Genomic DNA, 7758 nt, shown 5'->3' on the forward strand with positions numbered 1-7758 from the left:
TGTTTATAGATTTGATAACACAGGATAATACTGTCTTTCATGAGCCTCTTTATAGCACACACTTTGGCGATGAACTCTAGGCAGTTTGTGTGCAGGTAATACTCCTCTCTTCCATATCTGGCTCACCATCTTAAACTGAAGACTTACTGGCACCTTAGAGTCTAACAAATTTATTTGAGTATAAGCTTTCGTGAGCTACAGCTCACTTCATCGGATGCATCTTAAACTGGTGTGTGATTCTGGGACTAAATACTGCCTTACTGATCTGGGATTATATATATTGGAGTCAGAACAGAAAAAAAAATAAACTGGCTCTTCTTCGAGTGTCCCCTGCATATTCCCCATGCTTGGGATGTGCACTGACTGGTCCCATTGAATGGTGCAGCCTTCTACTAGCAGTCCTAGCCCTTCCTGCTCTGCCCCCAAGCTCCAAACACATTCCGACGGTGTGACTTTAAATAGGGTGCTTGCAGTTACGGCCTCAGTTCCTCTGACATGGATGGATGATAATCTTCTATGGATCAAGATCATTTAAATAGTTGGGATAAGTGTCCAGTTGTTTTTTTATATAGTTAGCATTAGAGTTAGTTTAAGTGTTAGTATTAGTTTTTTTAGATTATTATGGCAGATTATTATGGCAGATCCAAAGATCAGAACACAATGATCAAAAAGATGTGCATTGTTACGGATTCTGATGCCCATGCGCTCTGCCTAAAATGCTTGGAGGAAGGACATTTTCTTTCATGTTGCTCTATTTGCAGCACTTTCACACCATGAGCTAGAAAAAAGAGAGGCAAAACACTCCAAGCTCTTCTGCAAGAAGCCTTATCTACCGTATCCTCCAGGTTTAAGGTTCCTAAGGCATTATGTGGTTAAAAACCAAGAGGCTTGGTTCAGCTCAGAGCCCTTCCAGTTCCAGGAAAACTTTGGTACTTAGACCAACAGTCTCCGCACCAAGTTCCAGTTCAAAAGAGACTGAGCATTCGGTACCAAAGTCATCTGATCTGACACCACAGAAGGCCACCGGTGTTGAGGAAATCCAGAAGCAACTATAGATTCTCTATGCTGGGCATTTCCACAGAACCAGGGCCCTCAGTTCCAAGACAGAAGACAAAACATTTATTCTGGAGATTCATTGGAACTGATGGATCATGGCTGGACAGATCAGAGACACAAAGAGAACACCTAAATTAGGGCTGTCGAGTGATTAAAATAACCCCAATTAATTGTATGATTAAAAAAAAGAATTTTGATCGCATAATAGATTACCATTTATTTAAATATTGTTGGATGTTTTCTACATATTCAAATATATTGATTTCAATTACAACACACAATACAAAGTGTACAGTGCTCACTTTATATTTTTGATTACAAATATTTACACTGTAAAAAACAAAAGAAATAGTATTTTTCAAATCACCTAATACAAGTACTGTATTGCAATCTCTTTATCATAAAAGTTTAAATATTCATGGTAAATAGGCCCAATGGCCTGTGATGGGATGTTAGATGGGGTGGGATCTGAGTTACTACAGAGAATTCTTTCCTGGGTATCTGGCTGGTGAATCTTGCCCATATGCTCAGGGTTCAGCTGATCACCATATTTGGAGTCGGGAAGGAATTTTCCTCCAGGGCAGATAGGAAGAGGCCCTGGAGGGTTTTTGCCTTCCTCTGTAGCATGGGGCACGGGTCACTTGCTGGAGGATTCTCTGCTTCTTGAAGTCTTTAAACCATGATTTGAGGACTTCAATAGCTCAGACATAGGTAAGCGGTGTATCGCAGGAGTGGGTAGGTGAGATTCTGTGGCCTGCATTGTGCAGGAGGTCAGACTAGATGATCCTAATGGTCCCTTCTGTCCTTAATATCTAAGAATCTATGAAAGTTGAACTCACAAATGTAGAATTATTACAAAAAATAACTATTAAAAAATAAAACAATGTAAAACTTTGGAGCCTACAAGTCCACTCAGTCCTATTTCTTATTCAGCCAATCATTCAGACAAACAAGTTTGTTTACATTTGCAGGAGATTATGTTGTCTGCTTCTTGTTCCCAACATCACCTGAAAGTGAGAACAGGCATTCACATGGCACTGTTGCAGCCGGTGTGTCGCAAGATATTTACATGCTAGATGCACTAAAGATTCATATGTCCCTTCATGCTTCATCCACCATTCTAGAGGTCATGTGCCTATGCTGATAACGGGTTCTGCTCTATAACGATCCAAAGCAGTGCGGACCGACACATGTTCATTTTCATAATCTGAGTCAGATGTCACCAACAGAAGCTTGATTTTCTTTTTTGGTGGTTTGGGTTCTGTAGTTTCTTCATTGGAGTGTTGCTCTTTTAAGATTTCTGAAAAAATGCTCAATCTCATCCCTCTCAGATTTTGGGAGACATTTCAGATTCTTAAACCTTGGGTCAAGTGCTGTAGCTATCTTTAGAAATCTTCCATTGGTGGTACCTTCTTTGCGTTTTGTCAGATCTGCAGCAAAAGTGTTCTTAAAATGAACAGCATGTACGGAGTCATCATCCAAGACTACTATAACATGAAATATATGGCAGAATGCGGGTAAAACAGAGCAGCAGATGTACCGTTCTCCCCCAAGGAGAATTTAATTAATGCATTTTTTTAACTAGCGTCATCAGCATGTAAGCATGTCCTCTGGAAAGGTGGCCAAAGTATGAAGAGTCATACAAATGTTTAGCATATCTGGCATGTAAATACCTTGCAATGCCACCTACAAAAGTCCCATGTGAACACTGTTCTCACTTTCTGGTGACATTGTAAATAAGAAGTGGGCAGCGTTATCTCCCGTAAATGTAAACAAACTTGTTTGTCTTAGTGATTGGCTTAACAAGAAGAAGGACTGAGTGGACTTGTAGGCTCTAAAGTTTTGCATTATTTTGTTTTGAGTGCAGTTATGTAACAAATCTAAATTTGTAAGTCGCATTTTCACGATAAAAAGATTTCACTATAGTATGTGTATTAGATTAATTGAAAAATACTATTTATCATTTTTACAGTCCAAATATTTGTAATAAAAAGAATATAAAGTGAGCAGTGCACACTTTGTATTCTGTGTTGTAATTGAAATCAATATAGTTGAAAATGTAGAAAAAAAATCCAAAAATGTTTAATAAATTTTAATTGGTATTCTGTTGTTTAGCAGTGCAATTAAAACTGCAGTTAGTTGTGAATAATTTTTGAAGTTAATCAACAGCCCTACTCTAAATCTTTTTCTTTGAGTTCCAAAGAACTGTGAGTCTGGGTGTTTATATAGGCACCAATGGCAGTTAATACTGAGGACATACAAGTGTCTGTGGAATAGCAGGTTTTGGTTCTGGTTAATATGGCAACAGTGAAGAGGAAATTGGGTACAGAACCACAATCTCAAAGATCTCCAGTGGACGCAAACTATTACAAACACAAGTATCTCAGCCCTGACATATTACTGTACTGGCCAAATTGGTAAGAATGGCAAATGCTGTGGAATCCTTGACCTTACCGGTCAACTCTGACATTTCCTTACCAGCCTCCTTCCGGGTAACCTGTCCAACAAAGAACTGAAGAAAGTTTTCCAGATCCATGACATCCAGGTCCAAGCTATGGACTGGATGTCATGGATCTGGGAATTACAGATGAATTACAGATACTTAGTGTTAATGGACCTTCTGACTCAACAGCAAAGAAAAGTGTACCATCCAGACCCATGGCCATATCTGATAGCATGGGCAATAAGTCTTTAATGAAGTTGGAGATGTCTTTCTCTAAAGTTATTCAACCTAGTCTACTAAATGTTAGAAGAGAATCAACTAGAAAATGTAATCAATTAAAATGGAAAAGATTTTTGCGATGGATATTTAATAAGGGTATAGAGTCTATGTCAGCGCCTATTCATTCTGTACCAGAGTAGAGTTTATATTTGAAGCATTAAGATTTATCTGTTGCTTCACTTAAGGTACATTTGGTCACACTAGCAGTTTATTCCATACTGTGACAAAGTTCTGTCCTTGCCTCTGTGGGGCCCACGTTTCCTGGTGGATTTCACTAGCCTCAGAGGCTCACTGTGACCCTCCATGTAACCCTTCTCTCTCTAGAGACAAGGGTCACAGTCTACTGAGCCTTTTTCATCATAAGCCAGCGAGGGAGGTGAGGAGAAGTTATCCTTCCTTGCACAGTCTCTGTTGTCTCCCAGTCTCAGTGATTAATCAGCAGGCAAAGGTGAGGTGGGGAAGCCCGGGCCCACCCTCTACCCCGGGCTCCAGCCCAAGGACCCTAATAGTATCAGCTATGGTAGCTGACCTTTTAGAAACATAACATGTACAATTCCCTGGGCTACTTCCCCCACAGCAGCCCTCACTTCCTCAAGCTCCACTTCACTCTTACCTCAGGGCCTCCTTCCTTGTGCCTGATATGGTGTGTACTACTCAGCCTCTCCAACAGCACAACTTCCTCCCACAGCTCCTGACATGCACACCCACCTGACTAACTGGGAGGCTTTTAACTAGTTTCAGCCAGCCCCTGATTGGCTTCAGGTGTCCCAATCAACCTAGCCCTCTCCCTGCCTTCTGGAAAGTTCTTAATTGGTCCCAAGTGTCTTAATTGACCTGGAGCAGCTGCCATTTCACTTATCCTGGTACTAGGGATTTGTTTAGCCTGGAGCTAATATATCGATCTTCCACTACTTTTCCATAGCCATCTGGCCTTGCCCCATCACAATACTAATATATAAGATAGCAAATCAATTTTCTCATATGAGATTGTAAAGAAGTTTTTTAAAGGGTTACTAAATTTGTGCCCTCTGGTAAGAGATCCTGTGGTGTCATGGGACATAAATTTAGTGCTTCTGTCACCACTGTTTGAGCCCTTGTCTTTATGTTCTTTATTTCGTCTATCAATTAAGACCGCCTTTGTTATAGCGATATCAGGCAGGAGGATTGGTGAACTTCATGCATTAATGGCTGATCCTCCATTTATGACCTTTTATAAGGACAAAGTAGTGTTTCATCCACATCCTAGATTTGTACCAAAAGTCATTTGAGTTTAATGTCAGTGTATTACTTAGCCAGTGTTTTTCCCAGGCCTCATTTAGAGAAAGGTGAATAAAAACTACACTGTTTGGATGCAAAGAGAGTTTTATCATTCTATTTGGGTAGGACTAAATACTTTAGATCTTCACATAAATAGTTTGTGTCATATGCTGGTAACTGTAAAGGAAACCCTGTTTCCGCACAAACATTGTCGAGGTGGGTCAGATGGTGTATAGTGGAAACTTATAAGGGGGTATCACAATCTCCCCCTGTCCAACTGAAAGCACATTCCACTAGGGTTCTGGCAGCCTTGGTGGCAGGTTTGAAGCGTGTTCCAATAGTAGAGATTTGTAGAGCAGCCCTGCATAGTTCTATACACGTATTCACAAAACATACCTTGTTAGATATTTCAGCCAGGTCAAATGCAGAGTTTGGTAGATCGGTGCCACAGTCCTTATTTAGTTAGGACTCCTTACCCATAGTCCTAGTTAATATGCAGACTACTGACTAAACTGTCTCAAGAGCGGGAATGTGCAGAAGATACTCGAAGAAGAAAAGAAGGTGGTTACTTGTAACCAAGTTCTTGGAAATGGACTCTGCATATTCACAGTCCCTGTCCTCCTTCCCCTCTTTTACGGAGTCCTATCTTCTACTGCTCTGTATTAGGAGTGGAAGGAACTGAGGCAGTAACCACTAGTGACCTCCTATTTATAGCCACACCCTCAAAATGTACTTATAGCCTGGGGGCAGAAAGGGCATAGACTCACAGAATCATAGGACTGGAAGGAACCTCGAGAGGACATCTAGTCCAGTACCCTACACTCACAGCAGGACTAAGTATTATCTAGATCATTCCTGACAGGTTTGTCTAATCTGCTCTTAAAAATCTCCAGTGATGGATATTACAACCTCCCTAAACAATTTATTCCAGTGCTTAACCACCCTGACAGGAAGTTTTTCCTAATGTCCAAACTAAACTTCCCTTGCTGCAATTAAGCCCATTGCTTCTTGTCCTATCCTCAGAGCTTAGGCAGAACAATTTTTCTCCCTCCTCCTTCTAACAACCTTTTATGTACTTGTAAACTCTTATCAGGTCCCTTCTCAGTCTTCTCTTCTCCAGACTAGACAAACCCAATTATTTCAATCTTCCCTGATAGTTCATGTTTTCTAGACCTTTTAAGTCTTTTTTTTTTACTTTTCTTGGGATTTTCTCCAGTTTGTCCACATCTTTCCTGAAATGTGGCACCTAGAACTGGACATAATACTCCAGTGGAGGCCTAATCCGCGTAGAGTAGAGCAGAAGAATTATTTCTCGTGTCTCCTGCTAATACATCCCAGAATGATGATTGCTTTTTCTGAAGCAGTGTTACACTGTTGCTTCATATTTAGCTTGTGATCCATGCTGTCCCCCAAATCCCTTTCTGCAGTGGTACTTCTTAGGCAGTCATTTCCCATTGTGTATGTGTGCAACTGATTGTTCCCTCCAAAGTGGAGTACTTTGCATTTGTCCTTATCGAATTTCTTGTGAGCAGTTGACTCGGCATCCGTTCAATGGCACCTGTCGGTGCATGTCAAACCTTGAGTACAAGTAAGTAACGTTCATTGTCCTAAGCTCTGCCCACAGTCCTATATCCATCTATTTGTTGCCAAAATATATTCATAATATGAGTATCTTCACTCATTCAGTAGTGGAATAGTTATCAATACTAATATTTATATTTGCTCACGCTACAGAATAAACACTACTTCCAGACTCAGAGACATTACTGCATCAGTTTACAGATGGTTTATATTATAGCGGTTACATTTTTAACCATAATAGTTAACTTTGATTATCTGTAAATGGAAGTTTAGATTCTTAATTACAAAATGAAGCCACATAGGGAGCTGCTACGAGCCAGACCAATCACTTCCTGAGGAATTCAAATGCATGGTTCCTATTTCTCTCCTGAGATCCTGATAGCTTGGTTTACAGTTTACAGTAATGCAGGGGGACTGGATGTAGAATGCAATCTTGTTATCCAAGCCAAATCCCCGCTGTTACATCCTCTGCCTTGGTAAATTGTGAATGAAAAGATTGTGTGGTTAAAGGCTCTAGGGAGGGGCCTTGTCCTGTTTTAGTGATCCTGCCTAGTTTAAAACCATGATGTAAAGGGCTCTTTAATATATAGATTGGGCCTTATCAATGAGGTAAATGTATTGACATGTTCCTCACACCTCCACCTTGATTTATTTAATGAACAGATCCCTAAAGAGAAAGCTGTCATCTTCTGGACCATTTGTTTCTAATTAAAGGTCAACCTTTATTTGTGCTGCCTTATAGTGTTTGTCATCAGAGCTGCACTGTATTATAGAATGGGGATCAATGAGTTCTCCAGACTTCAAAGAATGTTCTGCTAATTTGAACTCAAAATGGCATTTTCAGTACCTGCTGCCAACATTTTGGTTTACTAATTCCTGAAAAAGTTAGAATTCTTCCTCTGAGTATATCTGTCAGCCCCATTACTCTGTATCATGCTCTAATACTAGCTGCTTCTGCATTCGCATTTTGCAGTCAACAGACTTTAAGTTTCAGAGGAGCAGCCGTGTTAGTCTGTATCCGCAGAAAGAAAAGGAGGACTTGTGGCACCTTAGAGACTAACCAATTTATTTGAGCATAAGCTTTCGTGAGCTACAGCTCACTTCATCGGATGCATTCAGTGGAAAATACAGTGAGGAGATTT

Source organism: Lepidochelys olivacea (genome assembly GCF_965140295.1).
Source record: "Lepidochelys olivacea isolate rLepOli2 genome assembly, chromosome: 3".
NCBI lineage: Eukaryota > Metazoa > Chordata > Testudines > Cheloniidae > Lepidochelys > Lepidochelys olivacea.